Source organism: Brachyistius frenatus, unplaced genomic scaffold (assembly GCF_029030835.1).
Source record: "Brachyistius frenatus isolate BFR_SWC_R1_liver_20210118 unplaced genomic scaffold, ASM2903083v1 Contig_5, whole genome shotgun sequence".
NCBI classification, from domain to species: Eukaryota; Metazoa; Chordata; class Actinopteri; family Embiotocidae; genus Brachyistius; species Brachyistius frenatus.
In genome coordinates this window covers 763,435-775,780 of record NW_027210604.1, presented here as the reverse complement: position 1 = coordinate 775,780, position 12,346 = coordinate 763,435, and the positions used below count along the sequence as shown (strand labels likewise).

At 41.3% G+C, this 12,346-nt stretch overlaps 1 long non-coding RNA gene across 1 annotated transcript in view; it reads left to right on the top strand.

The window, feature by feature from the left end:
• Window positions 1-12,346, top strand: part of LOC138631474 (uncharacterized) — a 103,245-nt gene that overhangs the window by 33,949 nt on the left and 56,950 nt on the right. The gene's annotated exons all lie outside the window — the stretch shown is intronic.

The window sequence follows — 12,346 nt, the reverse complement described above, 5'->3', positions numbered from 1 at the left end:
ATGCTGCAAGAAATAACAGCTTCAGCATAATTAATGCTAAATATATAGAGTTAAAATGTAATTGATATTTCTATTACATATACATTCATTGCGCTTTAATGATTTTTGCAATGTTTTCTGAAGTTAATGTCTAGTATGCACGGCTATAGCATGGTCTCATTATTATTGTGACAACCCATACGGGAGCGAAGTTTATGATATGGCTGAAATGGCTCTGCATGTTTCCTCTCTCCTCACTGACACATTTCTTGACTAAATCGATTATGCAGTCCTTTCCATGTAGGCCTCATGAATTAAATATGAAGAAAAAAACAACAACACGTTATCTAAACCTGCATTTAATCATGATGTCTTCGCTGATAATTTGGATTACTAAAATGTATTTTAAATATATAGTATGATAAAAGAAAAGTGCAGTGATGGTGCGACTCGAAGGACAGGCAAGAAACAAATGTTTCTTCTGCTGAAACTGTACCTCGTTGTCGGTCTATAGGTTTAATGTATTCCCTGGGACATACAGTGTGTCAGTTTAATACCTAATTTAGTACTTAATTGTCCTTACACTGACTTCCCCACTGTCGGGAAGATAATGTAATGCATAAACAACAAATATCATGCTTTTGAAAAAAAAAAAAAAAACTTCTCGGTTAAGGTTACAGCAACATGTTGTCTATTTTAAAAGTAAACCTTGGCAAAACCTGAATCAGCAGATTAACTTGATTCAGGTTAAGTTAATATGACGAATTTGTTACCAAACAGTTGCATATTTACACAAGAGCTGCAACAATTAGTCAATCAAATGATAAACTGATTGACTTTTGCAAATCAATCAATTGTTTTGAGTTATTTTTTAAATGAAAAAGGCAAAAATTCTCTAGAGTGGCAGCGAGAGGGGTAATATTCAGAAAAAAAAAAAAACTTTTACAAGATTAAAGTTGTAAATTTACAAGCAAAAAAATAAAAAACGTGGGATATTATTGGAGATAAAAGTAGTGAATTTACTCAAATATTAAAACATTTTACTGTAATAATAACAACATAAAGAAAATATTTTACGGCAACTTCAAGGTTACGGAACAATTATAGTTGTGTTTAAAAGTGAACAATGACTGAACGTTAAAATGCAAGCAGAAATGCAAAGTTTCTGTGCCAAAGTCAAACATTGTATTGACCCATCCATCCATCCTGACCTCCTCTCTCTGCAAACTTTGTGGTTCTATAAAAACGTTGCACTATTTCTTCCTTCCTCTGGACTAGTATCCATATTACTGTGACTGCTGAATGTCTTTGTTGCCTCAAAACAAATATATTTATTCACACTTTTCTACACAAACATTTAATCTCTTACTCTCAACCACATCCCCAGTGTCTCTCTTCCATATAGAACCTCTTTCTGTCACATTCAAGCTTATGCACCATGTACAAACACACACACACACACACACACACACACACACACACACACACACACACACACACACACACACACACACACACACACACACACACACACACACACACACACACACACACACACACACACACACACACACACACAGTCTCTCTGTGTAAACCCAATATCCTCTGAGGCCCGGGGGTTTTAGAGTGTAAAGGCAGTGCAGAGGCAGGAAGAGAGAGACTGCATTATCCACATCAAAGAGCCAGAGTTATCAGCCATAATCAATGAATCCCCATTATGCACTCCAGTCAGCCTCTCTCTCTCTCTCTCTCTCTCTCTCTCTCTCTCTCACGCTCTCTCTAATCAGATCAATATGTTTTATTGGTATGAATGGAAGTATGATATTATTATTGACCAAAAAGGGGGGATTCATAAACAGAAGGTGGGAATGCAAGGAAACCTGATTTAATGTAAAAACCTTTGGATATTAAATCTGAACATTATTCAGAAATTTATAATTTTGAGACTCAGACATTTTTAAAAGTTGAATGTGGTACAAGAACTTGCAAAATAATAATAATAATAATAAAAAAGTTTGCTGCTCAATACATACTCGATCTAATTGGGAACCTGAGGACACTACGCCCCCGCCCACCAAAATCAGAAACCTGACTGCATCACAGGCCTGTCAATCAAACAGACACGCCCCCAAACAAACTGCTTTTTGAGGCCTAATATCTAATTAATGACAGGATTATTTACAGATGGACTGCCAGAAAACCAATAAAAAGGAGTGACTTTAGGTAATGACACCAAAATGTGCTGTGGACATTTTTTTTATGGACTTTGTATTTTGTGAGAGGATTTGAATGGGAGTCTGTGGAGCTAGAGCGTTTTTGGAGCCAACCCCCAGTGGCCTTACAGAATCTTGATGCTGATGGTTTATCCAGAAGACCTCACGGATTGATGGAGGAAGACATAGTTTCCCAAGAGGAATGCCAGCGCATTGAAAAGTTCAGATCCCATCTCCTGTCGTCTATTAAAGATGTTGAGCCTCATCTCCTCCTTGCAGACACAGTCGCTGCAACCTGTCGGAGGCATACAGCCTTAATGCAGGGTGATTTGCCGTCTTGTGGGCTGGTGTAATCTCTTGCCATGTCTGCTACTGCTATCCCTGCTGCTTCCGAGGAAGAAGACCTAAAGACTGGTCTTCTGACCATGCCTAAGTACAGTCGTCATGACCTCATGCAGAAGCAAAGAGATGATCCTGTGATTGGCAAAGTTATTAGCCTGTTAGAAACGGGAAACAACTTACCTGCTAATTTCAAAGCCGACTCCCCTGGTCTCCACTTGGTGTTAAAAGAATGGAAGCGTCTGGAGATTCATGATGATCTTCTCTACCGAAAGCGTCTATCTGGAGTAGGGACCTTAATGCAGCTAGTAATCACTGATCACTTCACCAAATATGCTGTAGCCATTCCCACTAGAGACCAAAAGACCATCAGTTTAGCAAAATGCCTGTGGGAACATTCCTTAGTCCATTATGGCTTCCCTGAAAGACTCCACAGTGACCAGGGAAGATATTTTGAGTGACATACCATCCGAGAACTGTGTTCCCTGTTAAGGATACGGAAGGTTCGAACCAGTCCGTATCACCCCAGAGGAAATCCAGTAGAGCGCTACAACCGGACCTTACTCAGTATGTTGGGTACTTTAAGAGAACAAAGAGAAATCCCATTGGCGGGATTTTCTCAAGCCCCCCACACATGCATATAACCGCACAAAGAGTGATGTCACAGGTTTCTCCCCATATGAATTCATGTTTGGAAGACAACCCCGGCTGCAATAGACATAGCCTTTGGACTACCTGTCACCAAGAAACAGCCTCTCTCACATTCGCAGTATGTGAAAAGGTTGAAAAGCCATCTTGAGGAAAGCTACCAAGCAGCTGTCGAGAATGCTAGTAAAGTGCCGGAAAAGAACAAGAGAAGGTTCGACAAAGTTATCCGTGAGTCCACGTTGGATGTTGGGGACCGGGTCTTAGCCCGCAATCTCCTTCTCAGAAACAAACACAAACTGGCTGACCGATGGGAACCAACAATATACCTGGTCATCAAGCAAAGGGGAGACATGCCTGTATATACTCTGAAACCAGAGAAAGGTGATGGACCACTGCGAACGCTCCATAGAGACCTCTTGCTCCCTTTTGGCTTCCTTTCACAAGCAGAGGAAGAGGAACCTCAGCGTACCAGTAAGCCTAAGAGACCACATAACTAGACTCTGCAATCCAACCGGAAGGTTACAATTCCACTGAAGAGGATGATGAAATCTGTTTTCAGTTTGAACCATCACATGAGATGACAGAGACACGCAATATCAAAAATTTTGATACACCAAAACCAAAACCATACAAACACAGAGAGGAACTTCAGAAACCTGGAAGTAAACCAAGGATGAACTTGATTCATTCAGGTCCATTGGAACAACTGGAAGCCCTGCCTTCTGGACATGACACAACACAGACAGTTACTGGAGCTCTTCACTCACCTGGAACCCCTTCTACTGAGAGGCCTGATAATGAGGAGCCCAACCAACCCTTGACTCTACCTGAAAAAAGAAAATGAAACAGAACTATTGCATATATTGAACCTAAAATGTGAGTGTAAATAGTTTAATGTTGTATTGTTTGTTAAAGTTTATTACACATTGCAGTTGAACGTAACCCTACGGCTCCAGTTGATTATTGTGTCCGTTATCTCCTTACAACCTCTCCCTTACGAATCTAGACACTGGTCCATACCATTTTGAGTCTTCTGTTAACCCCGTGTCGGTTACAGAAACATTTACGCTTTAAAGAAAAGCTGTGCCCTCTCTCCAAAAATGTCCTCTTCTATTACTACTGTAGGTGTTACGCGTAAACCATGGTTTTAAAATAGGGTTTATGGGTAGGGGAGAACTTTATTCGTCTGTGGCATGTATACACAGATATGACAGCAGTTCTTGTTGTCTGCCAAATATTAACTGGTTTTAAGTGTGCATTAAAATTCAATTGTTAATTAGTCTGTTTAAATCAATTATGTTTAATTTCGCGAACTGAATAAGTAGCCATTGTCCCGAAACTAAAAACTGCTAATAATAAAATTAACGTGAATAACAGGACCAAATTATGGAACGACTAAATAACAATGTTATTCTAAAACCCCCCCCAAAAAACTATGAATAGGTAAAATACAACAATAAGGCAATTGAAAATCACATTTTCTGTCTCTTTCACCATTATTGACCCCTCTCCTCCACACGGCCAGGCCTATCGACCCCTCTCTCCGAGTAACCAGGCCCCACGCCAGGGGGTCAGCGACCCGCTGAAGCCCCCTGCCTGCGGGGTCATTAAGTGTGTGCATGGTGTACGTGTGTGTGGTGGGCACATTGCTGATACAAAGCTGCAACTCACACTAATGCAAATGAAATGGCAGTACAGTATAAAGCACAAAATAGTCAGTTATAGTACAGTAAATCTTTTTTTCCCCTCTCGTCTTATTCCTAAACTCCCTGAAATGCAAATAAGTGGACTTCTTCAACCGTACAACACTGATATGTTTTGCTACAGAGTAAACACAGACTTTGGTTGCCAGGTCAGGGGGAATATCCCAGATGCATCTAATCAGTTTGGATATTTTCAGTTTTCCACCAGTCATGGCAGTCATCACTCCCTCTGCCTCACGCTCTTCCTCTTCCTCCGTCTCCCCACCCTGCCAGGAAAGTGTTGACAGCTCTCATCTTTCATCCATTTGATGTGATTATGCTCCTCCGTACACATTTCAAGCTCTCCATTCACATTTTATGGTCACAGTGTTCTTCTGCTTGAACATAACCTCAGGTACAGTTATGGTTCTTAGATAACGCCTCTCTTTAAAAAAAAAATACTTTTGGAAATAGTTTTCCCAGACAATATATTAGAGAATTATATGAACATATTTTTGTGTCATTCAGGTTTACGGACAGACAACCAGACCAGAGAAAGTCTGTACACAACCAACAATCAGCAAATCTTCATCTACCTACTGGTATTCCACAAGAATAAACTTTAAGCCCACTACTCTTTTCTCTATATGCTGATGAACCACCCTTATGGTGTCAAAACCAATATTCAAACATTTGCAGATGGTAGTGTGATATATGTATACTGCAGCAATCAGTCGAAAGTTACCTTTAAACTCACTGACACACTCCATAATGGTATTTTCATTGTTCTTATCTGTGATCCTTGGGAGACCTTATTATATACGGGAAAGGACTACAAATGAAAATGAACAATTGGCCAACTGTGGTACATTTACAGAAATGTTTAAAGATGTACACGGTTCCTGTAAAGAGAAACTCTTCACCAATGATTTGTTGAATGACATATATTTCTATCTATTTTCTATCTATTGTATACCTGAAAAGAGAAAAGATTACCTTGAAATATACTATATCATTTTCATTCCATTTTGGACACTTAGTATGTTTTTCCCTTCATGCTTCAGGTCAAAGTCTAAATGCTGTGCACTAAAATACTATATATTATATTTTACCAAGACCTTACCATCATGCTTGAAGCTGAGAATGAATATGTCTCCGAAGACACTTCCACCTGCAGTAGAGTAACTGTAGTCCGTTTGTAAAGGGAGAACTTCCTTTTGCAACAGAATTGTTTCAACATATTCTTTTTTTTTTTTTTGGTGTGTCAGTCTTACCTAAAGAGGAAGGAAAGGTGGACTTTGGGATGTAATTGAGTCACACTGTAAGAGCTGCAGTAGGTTGTGAGCCTATAGAAAACCCCCTTCCTATCTCTCTTTCTCTTTTAATGTCTCAGCTCTGGTTTGTCTCACTTAATTCTATCTCCCCATCTCCTGAGCCATCCATCAATGTCGGTTTGTCTCTCACACACTTGCTAACCCCCCTTCCCCCCCCACACACACTTCCTCTTCTCTTGCCTTGCATCACATTGTGTCTCTTTGCAACTCATCTTCACTTTCATCATCCGTTTTTCCCTCTCCCTCTCTCTCTCGATGAGTGAGTGAATGAGTGGGTGAGCGAATGAGTGTGGGTGAGCAGACATCGCCGCTGATGCACTCCTGGTCATTAATAAAAGTTTTATACAGTCAGGAAATGCATTTGAGCCCCGGTGGCTTGAGCTCCTCTCAGACACTCAGGAAATGGGTGCTTGGCCGACAGCCAATCCTGCTATTTCAGGGGTTCGTCCGGAGCCAATCAAGCCGGCCCTGGTCAGTTAATGGACTAGTGGCTCTACTCTCCTCTACACCCACATATCAGCAACAATTAGAAGGTGTGTTGGGGTGTGGGGGGCAGGGGGTGACCAGGGTTAGAGCTGTCTTAAGGCAAATTAGCACCACTTAAAAAATAGTGAGTCTAAAAAGAATATGCCACATATTGCTGATTATGACAACGCAGCAAGCCAAATGCTTCGAACAGAAATCAAAGCAAAGCCCGTTTCTCACCTTTTTAGATAAGGTATGGTCCTAAATCTGTAATATGATGCAAACATCTGCTGCAACATCGTGAGTTTCAACAATGTGTTAGGGCACCATCGTCAATTCTTCTGAATGAGCAGCTATTATCTTGTAAATAACCTGCCAATTTTTTGTGAGATGTTTTTTTTAAATTTTAATACATGCATGGTATCAGAATAATTTAATAGATCTAAAGATCTACAGTCAAGCTACCAGTTCTATAACATTGAACTTAATTGGCACAGTGAATTATTGCAGGAATGTCAATAGTACTGCATGTATCCGCTCATAAAACCAATGAAATTTTGGCTTGATTGTTGGTGCTGCAGGAAAAGTCAGAGGTTCACAAGAGTTATAACCATTCTTCCAAATGGGACGTGAATGCATATGACAAATTAGATGGTAATCCATCAAATAATTGTTGAGATATTTCACGCGAAATCATCGGCCAACCAAATGGTGGCGCAACAGGAAAGGTCAAGGGTCACCATCACCAAACTCATTAAGATACACCAACCGTGAACCACAAATGTCTGCACAAACTTTGTTGACAACCCATGTGGCACATGTTGACCAAAGTCATTGCATTTATCCACCGGGTAACTATGGATATCTGTAACAACTTCAACATCAATTCATCCAACAATTAATACGATTACCATTATAGGTAATCAAGCATAATTGCTTTTAGTGCAGAGACAATTCCACCCAGGTTTCTTCCTTCCAGCCTAAATTAGGATTTTCTGGCTTTTTAAACTCTGCCGGGCGGTAAACCCAAACTTCAGGTTTTAAAACATCTCTTCAGAAACCACATGGGGAAGCACATGGCAGCATTTTTAAACAGTCTGAGGTTCATTTCTCACCTTATGCTATAAATGTCAACAAAAGGCACTAAAAATGACTCCTCAGTCACTGCACAACACTTCATTCTGCCTGTCGTCATCATAGTTTGAAGATTAACCCCCAGGGGAACATGCAGTGAGCAGATATTTCCCCTTACTTCCTGTCCAACTGTTCAGCCAGGCACTCCACATAAAAAACATCCAATGAAAGGCAAGTGTGTGTCTGCGTGTCTGTGTGTGTGTGTGTGTGTGTGTGTGTGTGTGTGTGTGTGTGTGTGTGTGTGTGTGTGTGTGTGTGTGTGTGTGTGTGTGTGTGTGTGTAAATGCGTGGTGTGCAGTGTTACTCTCACGTGACAGACCTACTGTAATGTGTTGTGTAAGTTGACACCCGTGTGTTTCATGGGTGGGACGCCTCCTCCACATCCAGCAGGCGTTACTGTTACTGCAGCGCAATGACATGCACACAATGATATCAACCACACACACACACACACACACACACACACACACACACACACACACACACACACACACACACACACACACACACACACACACACACACACACACACACACACACAAGTCCAGAGTGGAATGCCGGCAGAAATGAATGACTTTGTCAGCTGCATGCTGTTAACCAGGCCATTTGACATTGATCCTTGGCTGACCCAGAACATCTCTCCATCTCTCTCTCACACTTTTCTCCAGTCATTTTTGCTTAATCAGCATGCAAGTTTCACGTTGGAGCAGCAATAGTTGCTAATTTGCAACACAAGCGGATGAATGCAAACACGTCCCCCCCCTCCCTCCTCATGTTAAATTACCCAGAAAAAGAGGCAGATTTTCCAATCACTAGAAGTTTTCTTTAAATGATCAAAAACCCCACAGAGATAGTTTTGAATCTATAAGGATCAACAGTGTCAGGATTTATTTTGAAAACGTATAAAATGGTTTATAAAACCCAAAGTGCACCAATAAAAGGAGTTTCATATAATTTAACTGACTCAAGAAGTTAGGACACACATTTGCTGGGTGTTGCAAATGGTTGCTAAGGTGTTTTGTGTGGTTACTAGGGCGTCATTGGGTGGTTGCTTTGTGCTTTGTGGGGCTCCTTGGTGGTTCACCTTGTCCCAGAGGACGAAGAATCTCCCACCACGCCGGCTGCTCTGTCCAGAGCTAAATGTTAACCTAGGAATGTTAGCATGCAGATAAAAATCAAGTATAATGTTTATGTTTGCCATAGTACTTTAAAAACGATGACATTTGGTCATTATTACCAAACTCAAAGTACAACTGAGGCTGATGGGAATGTCTTAAACCAAAAAAAAAATTTGACAAATGGAAATGTTGATGGCACATGGGGAAAAGTTAAAGAATGGCCAACGTTATTACAATCCAGATATCCATCGCTAGTGTTGATACTAGGAAATCAGTAGACAGAGAGGCCAAAACTGCCTTCCATAAACACTAAAACAAGCAAGCACAGGGTGCTTTTTGGAGTTTGCTGACGTGTGCGGTTGCCACACAGCAGGTGGTTGCATTGAGTTAGTCCTCGTCAAAAACGTTTCCAGGCCGGCTATGACCAAGAATTTGGACTCATACAGTTGACAAAGTATAAATTAAGTCAGAAACTGCCACAAATGCTACAATACTTCAATAGTTCAATACTTGATTGACAGCTGGGAACTACGTACCGAAAACGTCCTTGGCAGTAAGGTGATTGGTGTACTGTAAATATATAACTTAGACTTTTCTTCCTGTAAGACTCTGGGATGAACGACATGTCCTCGCTGTTAAAACGGTGGAATTTTTTGTCTTTCGCGACTTTTGAGAAATTGACGAGTTTGCGAGTTTTGACCAACTGACCAACGTACAATGAGTTACAAAGGAAACACCGTTTGTGTGCATCCAAAAGGGGGGCTGCATTCGAAGGATCGTTTAAAGTGGGCCGACTGTTGTCATTCTGCCATAAAGTCTCATGACGTGAGTTGGTTTCGTATTCCATCTGTCTTTTTACCCTTTTAATCACACAAATAAAGCGAGATGAGTACGATTATTGAGCTGCTTTGTCCCTTTGTAACAAACACATTTCTGAATTAGTTTTTTTTTTTTGTGTGTAAAATGTCGGACTCATGAATACACTTCATCCTTTATGGGAAGAAAAGGTACTTAATTGAAGGTAATTTCTGTTTCTTTCAGCTAATCTCATTGTCTTTGTCTTTATCCCCCTTTAGTGTCTCTCTATCAGCAGTTTGTTTCATCTCAGATACTTTCCTCAACAGGAAACAGAGCTCCCCCCTCCACCCCCATTAGGGACCAGTCTCCGGTTACCTTAATGTGTGTGTGTGTGTGTGTGTGTGTGTGTGTGTGTGTGTGTGTGTGTGTGTGTGTGTGTGTGTGTGTGTGTGTGTGTGTGTGTGTGTGTGTGTGTGTGTGTGCTTGTATGCCTGCACGTAGTTCTCCCTATCTTGCTATAGCTCGGATCTTGCTGAGTAAGGGTACAGACCAAAAAAAGGGAAAAGCGCACACACACACACACACACACACACACACACACACACACACACACACACACACACACACACACACACACACACACACACACACACACACACACACACACACACACTCTCTCTCTCACACACACACACACACACACACACACACACACACACACACACACACACACACACACACATACATACAAAAGATGAGGTTCATATTACAGACATGCAGCATATTGTCAGTGATGTCACTTGTCCTAATGGAAAAAAATGAATGAACAAATGAATTATCTCGTCCTTCTCTCTTTTCTCTATTGGCATGACCATTGTTGAGTCCAGCAAAAAGTGCCGTCGAAGGATTAAAACCGAAGCATAACAGCGCCACAGCAGAGTCGATGATGCAATCGGAATCTGAAATCATCCCCTCATCTACTATTGCCGACATAATAGACACTTAATATTTAGTTTTTGTTCAATAGTGAGCAGTAAAATGAAGTTTTGTGAATCATCACTGTATGAGTGCTTTCAGCGCCCTCTATAGGATCAACCCGTCCTCTCACCTGAACAACACATTTAATCTAACCATTGGAATGCAACCAGCCGCAGGTGTACCTGACCTTCGTCGTCACGGTAACGACGATAAACAAGTTGTGAACATTGCGTAACATTCGCTGTTTGCTTGTGCACCGAAACTACTTGGTCAGTTTTAGGAGAAGATGAGGGATTGGGTTACGCCAACTACCTTTGTTACTTAATTACTGGCTGACTTCCTGTTGACTCCCCACAGATGAGAGGGATAACAATAATGTTGTCGTAATTAAGCTCTTCTAGACGTCAGAATCAAATTCTAATAATAAAAAATAAAATAATAAGAAATGATTGTATAAACAATAATTTATATATTTTTAAATGTATTTTACTTTCACAGCTGCTCTATTTCTAATGATTGTGTCTATGAAAATGTATTTTGGACCAATGCGCATCACACGATGAAGGCGGAAGTTGTAATACTGTGAGCAGCCACGACACCACAGTGACTTCACAGAGCACCGTTGTTCCTGAAACTTAGCGGTAACTGGGGTCCAACTTAAAATTAAATGAGTTGGCTTAAGTCCCCCCCCCCCTTTTTTTTTTTAAATTTTTTTTTTATTAAAACATAAGAAACAAATCAGAATTTATTGTTTAAGTCATCTGTAAATGTATGGCAGTGGATCAGCACTCTCTTTAGCAGCTAACACACGAGGTTCTGCCCCGTCATGTTCATACAGCAGAACTGAATTGAACTGAATTCAATAATGGCAGAGGGAGGAGTTAGAGAGAGGAAGGGAGGAGGAGGGGTGACTGGAGCATGTGTGTGTGTGTGTGTGTGTGTGTGTGTGTGTGTGTGTGTGTGTGTGTGTGAGAGAGAGAGAGAGAGAGAGACAGGGAGTGAAAAAGTGCATGCAGCTCTCAGTCATTCATCTCTCGGAGAGAGGAGAGGAAACTTCAACAGAAGAGGAAAAAAAAAACACATTTTCTGAGCAGAAGAAAGAGAGGACGATTTTTTTTCTTTTAAAGTTCTGCGATCAATCTCTTGACTTTAGACGCCTCTCGCTCCAAACTCTGGAGCTGCACTTTTCCTTTTCATCTTCGTTTCTTTTTGCGCTCCAAGATACTATTGCTCCTTAAAACTCCCACTTCCTCCTGCATCCGAGGACACTTTTCTCTCTCAACTGAAAACTGCAGCTGAAACAATCAAAAGCCAAAACTGTGGCTGTTTTGCGACAGGATCCCGACATCGGAAGCATCTGTTGCCACCTGAATGTCACTTGCACAGAGAGAGAGGAGCTCTTCTTCTATGCGGCGTGCGTAAAAGGACTGGTTGGCTTTTTTTTTTTTTTCCAGGAGGTGGAGGAGGAGGTGACTTCAGGAGGACGCACCAGGATCAGAGTGCTCCTGGAAGAGCTCCGGGAAGGGGGAAGAGGAGGAGGAGGGGGAGGAAGGGGGAGGAGGAGGAGGAGGAGGAGGAGGGCACGGCACGCCGAGAAAGAGCATCCCTCCCAGCCTCCTTACTACCCACGAACACACACCCTGAAGCCGACAGGACTT